A 14,587-nucleotide genomic window follows, 5' to 3' on the forward strand; every position below is an offset into this window, starting at 1 on the left:
GGTGTGGGAGGAATCCCTGGACGTTCGCTATTGCTAGTCGGCTCCGGCTCAGCAGCCCAGGCAGATATTATTGGACTTTGGGAGAGTACAGAAAGAGACAGCCCCAGCGTTTGTGGGGCAGTGAATGCGGTTGCCTGGATACTGGAAGAGCAGCAAGAGCTTTTGGTTTTGGCACCTTTGGTGTGGGAGGAATCCCTGGACGTTCGCTATTGCTGAGCTGGCTCCGGCTCAGCAGCCCAGGCAGATAGTATTGGACTTTGGGAGAGTACAGAAAGAGACAGCCCCAGCGTTTGTGGGGCAGTGAATGCGGTTGCCTGGATACTGGAAGAGCAGCAAGAGCTTTTGGTTTTGGCACCTTTGGTGTGGGAGGAATCCCTGGACGTTCGCTATTGCTAGTCGGCTCCAGACCAGCGGCCCAGGCAGATAGTATTGGACTTTGGGAGAGTACAGAAAGAGACAGCCCCAGCGTTTGTGGGGCAGTGAATGCGGTTGCCTGGATACTGGAAGAGCAGCAAGAGCTTTTGGTTTTGGCACCTTTGGTGTGGGAGGAATCCCTGGACGTTCGCTATTGATGAGCTGGCTCCGGCTCAGCAGCCCAGGCAGATAGTATTGGACTTTGGGAGAGTACAGAAAGAGACAGCCCCAGCGTTTGTGGGGCAGTGAATGCGGCTGCCTGGATACTGGAAGAGCAGCATGAGCTTTTGGTCCTGGCACCTTTCATGTGGGAGGAATCCCTGGACGTTCGCTATTGCTAGTCGGCTCCAGACCAGCAGCCCAAGCAGATAGTATTGGACTTTGGGAGAGTACAGAAAGAGACAGCCCCAGCATTTGTGGGGCAGTGAATGCGGTTGCCTGGATACTGGAAGAGCAGCAAGAGCTTTTGGTTTTGGCACCTTTGGTGTGGGAGGAATCCCTGGACGTTCGGAATTGGTGAGCTGGCTCCGGCTCAGCAGCCCAGGCAGATAGTATTGGACTTTGGGAGAGTACAGAAAGAGACAGCCCCAGCGTTTGTGGGGCAGTGAATGCGGTTGCCTGGATACTGGAAGAGCAGCAAGAGCTTTTGGTTTTGGCACCTTTGGTGTGGGAGGAATCCCTGGACGTTCGCTATTGCTAGTCGGCTCCGGCTCAGCAGCCCAGGCAGATAGTATTGGACTTTGGGAGAGTACAGAAAGAGACAGCCCCAGCGTTTGTGGGGCAGTGAATGCGGTTGCCTGGATACTGGAAGAGCAGCAAGAGCTTTTGGTTTTGGCACCTTTGGTGTGGGAGGAATCCCTGGACGTTCGCTGTTGTTGATCTGGCTCCGGCTCAGCAGCCCAGGCAGATAGTATTGGACTTTGGGAGAGTACAGAAAGAGACAGCCCCAGCGTTTGTGGGGCAGTGAATGCGGTTGCCTGGATACTGGAAGAGCAGCAAGAGCTTTTGGTTTTGGCACCTTTGGTGTGGGAGGAATCCCTGGACGTTCGGAATTGGTGAGCTGGCTCCGGCTCAGCAGCCCAGGCAGATAGTATTGGACTTTGGGAGAGTACAGAAAGAGACAGCCCCAGCGTTTGTGGGGCCGTGAATGCGGTTGCCTGGATACTGGAAGAGCAGCAAGAGCTTTTGGTTTTGGCACCTTTGGTGTGGGAGGAATCCCTGGACGTTCGCTATTGGTGAGCTGGCTCCGGCTCAGCAGCCCAGGCAGATAGTATTGGACTTTGGGAGAGTACAGAAAGAGACAGCCCCAGCGTTTGTGGGGCAGTGAATGCGGTTGCCTGGATACTGGAAGAGCAGCAAGAGCTTTTGGTTTTGGCACCTTTGGTGTGGGAGGAATCCCTGGACGTTCGCTATTGCTAGTCGGCTCCGGCTCAGCAGCCCAGGCAGATAGTATTGGACTTTGGGAGAGTACAGAAAGAGACAGCCCCAGCGTTTGTGGGGCAGTGAATGCGGTTGCCTGGATACTGGAAGAGCAGCAAGAGCTTTTGTTTTTGGCACCTTTGGTGTGGGAGGAATCCCTGGACGTTCGGTATTGGTGAGCTGGCTCCGGCTCAGCAGCCCAGGCAGATAGTATTGGACTTTGGGAGAGTACAGAAAGAGACAGCCCCAGCGTTTGTGGGGCAGTGAATGCGGTTGCCTGGATACTGGAAGAGCAGCAAGAGCTTTTGGTTTTGGCACCTTTGGTGTGGGAGGAATCCCTGGACGTTCGGTATTGGTGAGCTGGCTCCGGCTCAGCAGCCCAGGCAGATAGTATTGGACTTTGGGAGAGTACAGAAAGAGACAGCCCCAGCGTTTGTGGGGCAGTGAATGCGGTTGCCTGGATACTGGAAGAGCAGCAAGAGCTTTTGGTTTTGGCACCTTTGGTGTGGGAGGAATCCCTGGACGTTCGCTATTGGTGAGCTGGCTCCGGCTCAGCAGCCCAGGCAGATAGTATTGGACTTTGGGAGAGTACAGAAAGAGACAGCCCCAGCGTTTGTGGGGCCGTGAATGCGGTTGCCTGGATACTGGAAGAGCAGCAAGAGCTTTTGGTTTTGGCACCTTTGGTGTGGGAGGAATCCCTGGACGTTCGCTATTGCTAGGTGGCTCCGGCTCAGCAGCCCAGGCAGATAGTATTGGACTTTGGGAGAGTACAGAAAGAGACAGCCCCAGCGTTTGTGGGGCAGTGAATGCGGTTGCCTGGATACTGGAAGAGCAGCAAGAGCTTTTGGTTTGGGCACCTTTGGTGTGGGAGGAATCCCTGGACGTTCGCTATTGCTAGTCGGCTCTGGCTCAGCGGCCCAGGCAGATAGTATTGGACTTTGGGAGAGTCCAGAAAGAGACAGCCCCAGCGTTTGTGGGGCAGTGAATGCGGTTGCCTGGATACTGGAAGAGCAGCAAGAGCTTTTGGTTTTGGCACCTTTGGTGTGGGAGGAATCCCTGGACGTTCGCTATTGCTGAGCTGGCTCCGGCTCAGCAGCCCAGGCAGATAGTATTGGACTTTGGGAGAGTACAGAAAGAGACAGCCCCAGCGTTTGTGGGGCAGTGAATGCGGTTGCCTGGATACTGGAAGAGCAGCAAGAGCTTTTGGTTTTGGCACCTTTGGTGTGGGAGGAATCCCTGGACGTTCGGAATTGGTGAGCTGGCTCCGGCTCAGCAGCCCAGGCAGATAGTATTGGACTTTGGGAGAGTACAGAAAGAGACAGCCCCAGCGTTTGTGGGGCAGTGAATGCGGTTGCCTGGATACTGGAAGAGCAGCAAGAGCTTTTGGTTTTGGCACCTTTGGTGTGGGAGGAATCCCTGGACGTTCGCTATCTGTAGTTGGCTCCGGACCAGCAGCCCAGGCAGATAGTATTGGACTTTGGGAGAGTACAGAAAGAGACAGCCCCAGCGTTTGTGGGGCCGTGAATGCGGTTGCCTGGATACTGGAAGAGCAGCAAGAGCTTTTGGTTTTGGCACCTTTGGTGTGGGAGGAATCCCTGGACGTTCGGAATTGGTGAGCTGGCTCCGGCTCAGCAGCCCAGGCAGATAGTATTGGACTTTGGGAGAGTACAGAAAGAGACAGCCCCAGCGTTTGTGGGGCAGTGAATGCGGTTGCCTGGATACTGGAAGAGCAGCAAGAGCTTTTGGTTTTGGCACCTTTGGTGTGGGAGGAATCCCTGGACGTTCGCTATTGCTAGTCGGCTCCGGCTCAGCAGCCCAGGCAGATAGTATTGGACTTTGGGAGAGTACAGAAAGAGACAGCCCCAGCGTTTGTGGGGCAGTGAATGCGGTTGCCTGGATACTGGAAGAGCAGCAAGAGCTTTTGGTTTGGGCACCTTTGGTGTGGGAGGAATCCCTGGACGTTCGCTATTGGTGAGCTGGCTCCGGACCAGCAGCCCAGGCAGATAGTATTGGACTTTGGGAGAGTACAGAAAGAGACAGCCCCAGCGTTTGTGGGGCAGTGAATGCGGTTGCCTGGATACTGGAAGAGCAGCAAGAGCTTTTGGTTTTGGCACCTTTGGTGTGGGAGGAATCCCTGGACGTTCGCTATTGATGAGCTGGCTCTGGCTCAGCAGCCCAGGCAGATAGTATTGGACTTTGGGAGAGTACAGAAAGAGACAGCCCCAGCGTTTGTGGGGCAGTGAATGCGGTTGCCTGGATACTGGAAGAGCAGCAAGAGCTTTTGGTTTTGGCACCTTTGGTGTGGGAGGAATCCCTGGACGTTCGCAATTGGTGAGCTGGCTCCGGCTCAGCAGCCCAGGCAGATAGTATTGGACTTTGGGAGAGTACAGAAAGAGACAGCCCCAGCGTTTGTGGGGCAGTGAATGCGGTTGCCTGGATACTGGAAGAGCAGCAAGAGCTTTTGTTTTTGGCACCTTTGGTGTGGGAGGAATCCCTGGACGTTCGCTATTGGTAGTCGGCTCCGGCTCAGCAGCCCAGGCAGATAGTATTGGACTTTGGGAGAGTACAGAAAGAGACAGCCCCAGCGTTTGTGGGGCAGTGAATGCGGTTGCCTGGATACTGGAAGAGCAGCAAGAGCTTTTGGTTTTGGCACCTTTGGTGTGGGAGGAATCCCTGGACGTTCGCTATTGCTAGTCGGCTCTGGCTCAGCAGCCCAGGCAGATAGTATTGGACTTTGGGAGAGTACAGAAAGAGACAGCCCCAGCGTTTGTGGGGCAGTGAATGCGGTTGCCTGGATACTGGAAGAGCAGCAAGAGCTTTTGGTTTTGGCACCTTTGGTGTGGGAGGAATCCCTGGACGTTCGCTATTGCTGAGCTGGCTCCGGCTCAGCAGCCCAGGCAGATAGTATTGGACTTTGGGAGAGTACAGAAAGAGACAGCCCCAGCGTTTGTGGGGCAGTGAATGCGGTTGCCTGGATACTGGAAGAGCAGCAAGAGCTTTTGGTTTTGGCACCTTTGGTGTGGGAGGAATCCCTGGACGTTCGCTATCTGTAGTTGGCTCCGGACCAGCAGCCCAGGCAGATAGTATTGGACTTTGGGAGAGTACAGAAAGAGACAGCCCCAGCGTTTGTGGGGCAGTGAATGCGGTTGCCTGGATACTGGAAGAGCAGCAAGAGCTTTTGGTTTTGGCACCTTTGGTGTGGGAGGAATCCCTGGACGTTCGGAATTGGTGAGCTGGCTCCGGCTCAGCAGCCCAGGCAGATAGTATTGGACTTTGGGAGAGTACAGAAAGAGACAGCCCCAGCGTTTGTGGGGCAGTGAATGCGGTTGCCTGGATACTGGAAGAGCAGCAAGAGCTTTTGGTTTTGGCACCTTTGGTGTGGGAGGAATCCCTGGACGTTCGGAATTGGTGAGCTGGCTCCGGCTCAGCAGCCCAGGCAGATAGTATTGGACTTTGGGAGAGTACAGAAAGAGACAGCCCCAGCGTTTGTGGGGCAGTGAATGCGGTTGCCTGGATACTGGAAGAGCAGCAAGAGCTTTTGGTTTTGGCACCTTTGGTGTGGGAGGAATCCCTGGACGTTCGGAATTGGTGAGCTGGCTCCGGCTCAGCAGCCCAGGCAGATAGTATTGGACTTTGGGAGAGTACAGAAAGAGACAGCCCCAGCGTTTGTGGGGCAGTGAATGCGGTTGCCTGGATACTGGAAGAGCAGCAAGAGCTTTTGGTCCCGGCACCTTTGGCGTGGGACGAATCCCTGGACGTTCGCTACTGGTAGTCGACTCCGGACCAGCAGCCAAGGCAGATAGTATTGTACTTTGGTAGAGTACAGAAAGAGACAGCCCCACCGTTTGTGGGGCAGTGAATGCGGTTGCCTGGATACTGGAAGAGCAGCAAGAGCTTTTGGTTTTGGCACCTTTGGTGTGGGAGGAATCCCTGGACGTTCGCTATTGCTAGTCGGCTCCGGACCAGCAGCCCAGGCAGATAGTATTGGACTTTGGGAGAGTACAGAAAGAGACAGCCCCAGCGTTTGTGGGGCAGTGAATGCGGTTGCCTGGATACTGGAAGAGCAGCAAGAGCTTTTGGTTTTGGCACCTTTGGTGTGGGAGGAATCCCTGGACGTTCGCTATTGGTGAGCTGGCTCCGGCTCAGCAGCCCAGGCAGATAGTATTGGACTTTGGGAGAGTACAGAAAGAGACAGCCCCAGCGTTTGTGGGGCAGTGAATGCGGTTGCCTGGATACTGGAAGAGCAGCAAGAGCTTTTGGTTTTGGCACCTTTGGTGTGGGAGGAATCCCTGGACGTTCGGAATTGGTGAGCTGGCTCCGGCTCAGCAGCCCAGGCAGATAGTATTGGACTTTGGGAGAGTACAGAAAGAGACAGCCCCAGCGTTTGTGGGGCCGTGAATGCGGTTGCCTGGATACTGGAAGAGCAGCAAGAGCTTTTGGTTTTGGCACCTTTGGTGTGGGAGGAATCCCTGGACGTTCGGAATTGGTGAGCTGGCTCCGGCTCAGCAGCCCAGGCAGATAGTATTGGACTTTGGGAGAGTACAGAAAGAGACAGCCCCAGCGTTTGTGGGGCAGTGAATGCGGTTGCCTGGATACTGGAAGAGCAGCAAGAGCTTTTGGTTTTGGCACCTTTGGTGTGGGAGGAATCCCTGGACGTTCGCTATTGCTAGTCGGCTCCGGCTCAGCAGCCCAGGCAGATAGTATTGGACTTTGGGAGAGTACAGAAAGAGACAGCCCCAGCGTTTGTGGGGCAGTGAATGCGGTTGCCTGGATACTGGAAGAGCAGCAAGAGCTTTTGGTTTTGGCACCTTTGGTGTGGGAGGAATCCCTGGACGTTCGCTATTGCTAAACCGGCTCCGGCTCAGCAGCCCAGGCAGATAGTATTGGACTTTGGGAGAGTACAGAAAGAGACAGCCCCAGCGTTTGTGGGGCAGTGAATGCGGTTGCCTGGATACTGGAAGAGCAGCAAGAGCTTTTGTTTTTGGCACCTTTGGTGTGGGAGGAATCCCTGGACGTTCGCTATTGCTGAGCTGGCTCCGGACCAGCAGCCCAGGCAGATAGTATTGGACTTTGGGAGAGTACAGAAAGAGACAGCCCCAGCGTTTGTGGGGCAGTGAATGCGGTTGCCTGGATACTGGAAGAGCAGCAAGAGCTTTTGGTTTTGGCACCTTTGGTGTGGGAGGAATCCCTGGACGTTCGGAATTGGTGAGCTGGCTCCGGCTCAGCAGCCCAGGCAGATAGTATTGGACTTTGGGAGAGTACAGAAAGAGACAGCCCCAGCGTTTGTGGGGCAGTGAATGCGGTTGCCTGGATACTGGAAGAGCAGCAAGAGCTTTTGGTTTTGGCACCTTTGGTGTGGGAGGAATCCCTGGACGTTCGCTATTGCTAGTCGGCTCCAGACCAGCAGCCCAGGCAGATAGTATTGGACTTTGGGAGAGTACAGAAAGAGACAGCCCCAGCGTTTGTGGGGCAGTGAATGCGGTTGCCTGGATACTGGAAGAGCAGCAAGAGCTTTTGGTTTTGGCACCTTTGGTGTGGGAGGAATCCCTGGACGTTCGGAATTGCTGAGCTGGCTCCGGCTCAGCAGCCCAGGCAGATAGTATTGGACTTTGGGAGAGTACAGAAAGAGACAGCCCCAGCGTTTGTGGGGCAGTGAATGCGGTTGCCTGGATACTGGAAGAGCAGCAAGAGCTTTTGGTTTTGGCACCTTTGGTGTGGGAGGAATCCCTGGACGTTCGCTATTGCTAGTCGGCTCCGGCTCAGCAGCCCAGGCAGATAGTATTGGACTTTGGGAGAGTACAGAAAGAGACAGCCCCAGCGTTTGTGGGGCCGTGAATGCGGTTGCCTGGATACTGGAAGAGCAGCAAGAGCTTTTGGTTTTGGCACCTTTGGTGTGGGAGGAATCCCTGGACGTTCGGAATTGGTGAGCTGGCTCCGGCTCAGCAGCCCAGGCAGATAGTATTGGACTTTGGGAGAGTACAGAAAGAGACAGCCCCAGCGTTTGTGGGGCAGTGAATGCGGTTGCCTGGATACTGGAAGAGCAGCAAGAGCTTTTGGTTTTGGCACCTTTGGTGTGGGAGGAATCCCTGGACGTTCGGAATTGGTGAGCTGGCTCCGGCTCAGCAGCCCAGGCAGATAGTATTGGACTTTGGGAGAGTACAGAAAGAGACAGCCCCAGCGTTTGTGGGGCAGTGAATGCGGTTGCCTGGATACTGGAAGAGCAGCAAGAGCTTTTGGTTTTGGCACCTTTGGTGTGGGAGGAATCCCTGGACGTTCGCTATTGGTGAGCTGGCTCCGGCTCAGCAGCCCAGGCAGATAGTATTGGACTTTGGGAGAGTACAGAAAGAGACAGCCCCAGCGTTTGTGGGGCCGTGAATGCGGTTGCCTGGATACTGGAAGAGCAGCAAGAGCTTTTGGTTTTGGCACCTTTGGTGTGGGAGGAATCCCTGGACGTTCGCTATTGCTAGTCGGCTCTGGACCAGCGGCCCAGGCAGATAGTATTGGACTTTGGGAGAGTACAGAAAGAGACAGCCCCAGCGTTTGTGGGGCAGTGAATGCGGTTGCCTGGATACTGGAAGAGCAGCAAGAGCTTTTGGTTTTGGCACCTTTGGTGTGGGAGGAATCCCTGGACGTTCGGAATTGGTGAGCTGGCTCCGGCTCAGCAGCCCAGGCAGATAGTATTGGACTTTGGGAGAGTCCAGAAAGAGACAGCCCCAGCGTTTGTGGGGCAGTGAATGCGGTTGCCTGGATACTGGAAGAGCAGCAAGAGCTTTTGGTTTTGGCACCTTTGGTGTGGGAGGAATCCCTGGACGTTCGGAATTGGTGAGCTGGCTCCGGCTCAGCAGCCCAGGCAGATAGTATTGGACTTTGGGAGAGTACAGAAAGAGACAGCCCCAGCGTTTGTGGGGCAGTGAATGCGGTTGCCTGGATACTGGAAGAGCAGCAAGAGCTTTTGGTTTTGGCACCTTTGGTGTGGGAGGAATCCCTGGACGTTCGCTATTGGTGAGCTGGCTCCGGCTCAGCAGCCCAGGCAGATAGTATTGGACTTTGGGAGAGTACAGAAAGAGACAGCCCCAGCGTTTGTGGGGCCGTGAATGCGGTTGCCTGGATACTGGAAGAGCAGCAAGAGCTTTTGGTTTTGGCACCTTTGGTGTGGGAGGAATCCCTGGACGTTCGCTATTGCTGAGCTGGCTCCGGCTCAGCAGCCCAGGCAGATAGTATTGGACTTTGGGAGAGTACAGAAAGAGACAGCCCCAGCGTTTGTGGGGCAGTGAATGCGGTTGCCTGGATACTGGAAGAGCAGCAAGAGCTTTTGGTTTTGGCACCTTTGGTGTGGGAGGAATCCCTGGACGTTCGCTATTGCTAGTCGGCTCTGGACCAGCAGCCCAGGCAGATAGTATTGGACTTTGGGAGAGTACAGAAAGAGACAGCCCCAGCGTTTGTGGGGCAGTGAATGCGGTTGCCTGGATACTGGAAGAGCAGCAAGAGCTTTTGGTTTTGGCACCTTTGGTGTGGGAGGAATCCCTGGACGTTCGGAATTGGTGAGCTGGCTCCGGCTCAGCAGCCCAGGCAGATAGTATTGGACTTTGGGAGAGTACAGAAAGAGACAGCCCCAGCGTTTGTGGGGCAGTGAATGCGGTTGCCTGGATACTGGAAGAGCAGCAAGAGCTTTTGGTTTTGGCACCTTTGGTGTGGGAGGAATCCCTGGATGTTCGCTATAGCTAGTCGGATCCGGCTCAGCAGCCCAGGCAGATAGTATTGGACTTTGGGAGAGTACAGAAAGAGACAGCCCCAGCGTTTGTGGGGCAGTGAATGCGGTTGCCTGGATACTGGAAGAGCAGCAAGAGCTTTTGGTTTTGGCACCTTTGGTGTGGGAGGAATCCCTGGACGTTCGCTATTGCTGAGCTGGCTCCGGCTCAGCAGCCCAGGCAGATAGTATTGGACTTTGGGAGAGTACAGAAAGAGACAGCCCCAGCGTTTGTGGGGCAGTGAATGCGGTTGCCTGGATACTGGAAGAGCAGCAAGAGCTTTTGTTTTTGGCACCTTTGGTGTGGGAGGAATCCCTGGACGTTCGCTATTGCTGAGCGGGCTCCGGCTCAGCAGCCCAGGCAGATAGTATTGGACTTTGGGAGAGTACAGAAAGAGACAGCCCCAGCGTTTGTGGGGCAGTGAATGCGGTTGCCTGGATACTGGAAGAGCAGCAAGAGCTTTTGGTTTTGGCACCTTTGGTGTGGGAGGAATCCCTGGACGTTCGCTATTGCTAGTCGGCTCCGGACCAGCAGCCCAGGCAGATAGTATTGGACTTTGGGAGAGTACAGAAAGAGACAGCCCCAGCGTTTGTGGGGCAGTGAATGCGGTTGCCTGGATACTGGAAGAGCAGCAAGAGCTTTTGGTTTTGGCACCTTTGGTGTGGGAGGAATCCCTGGACGTTCGCTATTGCTAGTCGGCTCCGGCTCAGCAGCCCAGGCAGATAGTATTGGACTTTGGGAGAGTACAGAAAGAGACAGCCCCAGCGTTTGTGGGGCAGTGAATGCGGTTGCCTGGATACTGGAAGAGCAGCAAGAGCTTTTGGTTTTGGCACCTTTGGTGTGGGAGGAATCCCTGGACGTTCGGAATTGGTGAGCTGGCTCCGGCTCAGCAGCCCAGGCAGATAGTATTGGACTTTGGGAGAGTACAGAAAGAGACAGCCCCAGCGTTTGTGGGGCAGTGAATGCGGTTGCCTGGATACTGGAAGAGCAGCAAGAGCTTTTGGTTTTGGCACCTTTGGTGTGGGAGGAATCCCTGGACGTTCGGAATTGCTGAGCTGGCTCCGGCTCAGCAGCCCAGGCAGATAGTATTGGACTTTGGGAGAGTACAGAAAGAGACAGCCCCAGCGTTTGTGGGGCAGTGAATGCGGTTGCCTGGATACTGGAAGAGCAGCAAGAGCTTTTGGTTTTGGCACCTTTGGTGTGGGAGGAATCCCTGGACGTTCGCTATTGCTGAGCTGGCTCCGGCTCAGCAGCCCAGGCAGATAGTATTGGACTTTGGGAGAGTACAGAAAGAGACAGCCCCAGCGTTTGTGGGGCAGTGAATGCGGTTGCCTGGATACTGGAAGAGCAGCAAGAGCTTTTGGTTTTGGCACCTTTGGTGTGGGAGGAATCCCTGGACGTTCGCTATTGCTAGTCGGCTCTGGACCAGCAGCCCAGGCAGATAGTATTGGACTTTGGGAGAGTACAGAAAGAGACAGCCCCAGCGTTTGTGGGGCCGTGAATGCGGTTGCCTGGATACTGGAAGAGCAGCAAGAGCTTTTGGTTTTGGCACCTTTGGTGTGGGAGGAATCCCTGGACGTTCGCTATTGCTGAGCTGGCTCCGGCTCAGCAGCCCAGGCAGATAGTATTGGACTTTGGGAGAGTACAGAAAGAGACAGCCCCAGCGTTTGTGGGGCAGTGAATGCGGTTGCCTGGATACTGGAAGAGCAGCAAGAGCTTTTGGTTTTGGCACCTTTGGTGTGGGAGGAATCCCTGGACGTTCGGAATTGGTGAGCTGGCTCCGGCTCAGCAGCCCAGGCAGATAGTATTGGACTTTGGGAGAGTACAGAAAGAGACAGCCCCAGCGTTTGTGGGGCAGTGAATGCGGTTGCCTGGATACTGGAAGAGCAGCAAGAGCTTTTGGTTTTGGCACCTTTGGTGTGGGAGGAATCCCTGGACGTTCGGAATTGGTGAGCTGGCTCCGGCTCAGCAGCCCAGGCAGATAGTATTGGACTTTGGGAGAGTACAGAAAGAGACAGCCCCAGCGTTTGTGGGGCAGTGAATGCGGTTGCCTGGATACTGGAAGAGCAGCAAGAGCTTTTGGTTTTGGCACCTTTGGTGTGGGAGGAATCCCTGGACGTTCGCTATTGCTAGTCGGCTCCAGACCAGCGGCCCAGGCAGATAGTATTGGACTTTGGGAGAGTACAGAAAGAGACAGCCCCAGCGTTTGTGGGGCCGTGAATGCGGTTGCCTGGATACTGGAAGAGCAGCAAGAGCTTTTGGTTTTGGCACCTTTGGTGTGGGAGGAATCCCTGGACGTTCGGAATTGGTGAGCTGGCTCCGGCTCAGCAGCCCAGGCAGATAGTATTGGACTTTGGGAGAGTCCAGAAAGAGACAGCCCCAGCGTTTGTGGGGCAGTGAATGCGGTTGCCTGGATACTGGAAGAGCAGCAAGAGCTTTTGGTTTTGGCACCTTTGGTGTGGGAGGAATCCCTGGACGTTCGCTCTTGCTAGTCGGCTCCGGCTCAGCAGCCCAGGCAGATAGTATTGGACTTTGGGAGAGTCCAGAAAGAGACAGCCCCAGCGTTTGTGGGGCAGTGAATGCGGTTGCCTGGATACTGGAAGAGCAGCAAGAGCTTTTGGTTTTGGCACCTTTGGTGTGGGAGGAATCCCTGGACGTTCGGAATTGGTGAGCTGGCTCCGGCTCAGCAGCCCAGGCAGATAGTATTGGACTTTGGGAGAGTACAGAAAGAGACAGCCCCAGCGTTTGTGGGGCAGTGAATGCGGTTGCCTGGATACTGGAAGAGCAGCAAGAGCTTTTGGTTTTGGCACCTTTGGTGTGGGAGGAATCCCTGGACGTTCGCTATTGCTAGTCGGCTCTGGACCAGCGGCCCAGGCAGATAGTATTGGACTTTGGGAGAGTCCAGAAAGAGACAGCCCCAGCGTTTGTGGGGCAGTGAATGCGGTTGCCTGGATACTGGAAGAGCAGCAAGAGCTTTTGGTTTTGGCACCTTTGGTGTGGGAGGAATCCCTGGACGTTCGCTATTGCTAGTCGGCTCCGGCTCAGCAGCCCAGGCAGATATTGTTGGACTTTGGGAGAGTACAGAAAGAGACAGCCCCAGCGTTTGTGGGGCAGTGAATGCGGTTGCCTGGATACTGGAAGAGCAGCAAGAGCTTTTGGTTTTGGCACCTTTGGTGTGGGAGGAATCCCTGGACGTTCGCTATTGCTAGTCGGCTCCGGCTCAGCAGCCCAGGCAGATAGTATTGGACTTTGGGAGAGTACAGAAAGAGACAGCCCCAGCGTTTGTGGGGCAGTGAATGCGGTTGCCTGGATACTGGAAGAGCAGCAAGAGCTTTTGGTTTTGGCACCTTTGGTGTGGGAGGAATCCCTGGACGTTCGGAATTGGTGAGCTGGATCCGGCTCAGCAGCCCAGGCAGATAGTATTGGACTTTGGGAGAGTGCAGAAAGAGACAGCCCCAGCGTTTGTGGGGCCGTGAATGCGGTTGCCTGGATACTGGAAGAGCAGCAAGAGCTTTTGGTTTTGGCACCTTTGGTGTGGGAGGAATCCCTGGACGTTCGGAATTGGTGAGCTGGCTCCGGCTCAGCAGCCCAGGCAGATAGTATTGGACTTTGGGAGAGTACAGAAAGAGACAGCCCCAGCGTTTGTGGGGCAGTGAATGCACTTGCCTGGATACTGGCAGAGCAGCAAGAGCTTTTGCTTTTGGCACCTTTGGTGTGGGAGGAATCCCTGGACGTTCGGAATTGCTGAGCTGGCTCCGGCTCAGCAGCGCAGGCAGATAGTATTGGACTTTGGGAGAGTGCAGAAAGAGACAGCCCCAGTGTTTGTGGGGCATTGAATGCGGTTGCCTGGATACTGGAAGAGCAGCAAGAGCTTTTGGTTTTGGCACCTTTGGTGTGGGAGGAATCCCTGGACGTTCGCTATTGCTAGTCGGCTCTGGCTCAGCAGCCCAGGCAGATAGTATTGGACTTTGGGAGAGTACAGAAAGAGACAGCCCCAGCGTTTGTGGGGCAGTGAATGCGGTTGCCTGGATACTGGAAGAGCAGCAAGAGCTTTTGGTTTTGGCACCTTTGGTGTGGGAGGAATCCCTGGACGTTCGGAATTGGTGAGCTGGCTCCGGCTCAGCAGCCCAGGCAGATAGTATTGGACTTTGGGAGAGTACAGAAAGAGACAGCCCCAGCGTTTGTGGGGCAGTGAATGCGGTTGCCTGGATACTGGAAGAGCAGCAAGAGCTTTTGGTTTTGGCACCTTTGGTGTGGGAGGAATCCCTGGACGTTCGGAATTGGTGAGCTGGCTCCGGCTCAGCAGCCCAGGCAGATAGTATTGGACTTTGGGAGAGTACAGAAAGAGACAGCCCCAGCGTTTGTGGGGCAGTGAATGCGGTTGCCTGGATACTGGAAGAGCAGCAAGAGCTTTTGGTTTTGGCACCTTTGGTGTGGGAGGAATCCCTGGACGTTCGGAATTGGTGAGCTGGCTCCGGCTCAGCAGCCCAGGCAGATAGTATTGGACTTTGGGAGAGTACAGAAAGAGACAGCCCCAGCGTTTGTGGGGCAGTGAATGCGGTTGCCTGGATACTGGAAGAGCAGCAAGAGCTTTTGGTTTTGGCACCTTTGGTGTTGGCAGAATGCCTGGAAGTTTGCTATTGCTAGTCGGCTCCAGACCAGCGGCCCAGGCAGATAGTTTTGGACTTTGGGAGGCTATAGAAAGAGAGAGCCCCAGTGTTTGTGGGGCCGTGAATGCGGTTGCCTGGATACTGGAAGAGCAGCAAGAGCTTTTGGTTTTGGCACCTTTGGTGTGGGAGGAATCCCTGGACGTTCGGAATTGGTGAGCTGGCTCCGGACCAGCAGCCCAGGCAGATAGTATTGGACTTTGGGAGAGTACAGAAAGAGACAGCCCCAGCGTTTGTGGGGCCGTGAATGCGGTTGCCTGGATACTGGAAGAGCAGCAAGAGCTTTTGGTTTTGGCACCTTTGGTGTGGGAGGAATCCCTGGACGTTCGGAATTGGTGA

The sequence above is a fragment of the Nipponia nippon genome, unplaced genomic scaffold (assembly GCF_047370975.1).
Source record: "Nipponia nippon isolate SJK-2023a ecotype South Korea unplaced genomic scaffold, ASM4737097v1 scaffold_58, whole genome shotgun sequence".
In the NCBI taxonomy this organism is placed as follows: domain Eukaryota; kingdom Metazoa; phylum Chordata; class Aves; order Pelecaniformes; family Threskiornithidae; genus Nipponia; species Nipponia nippon.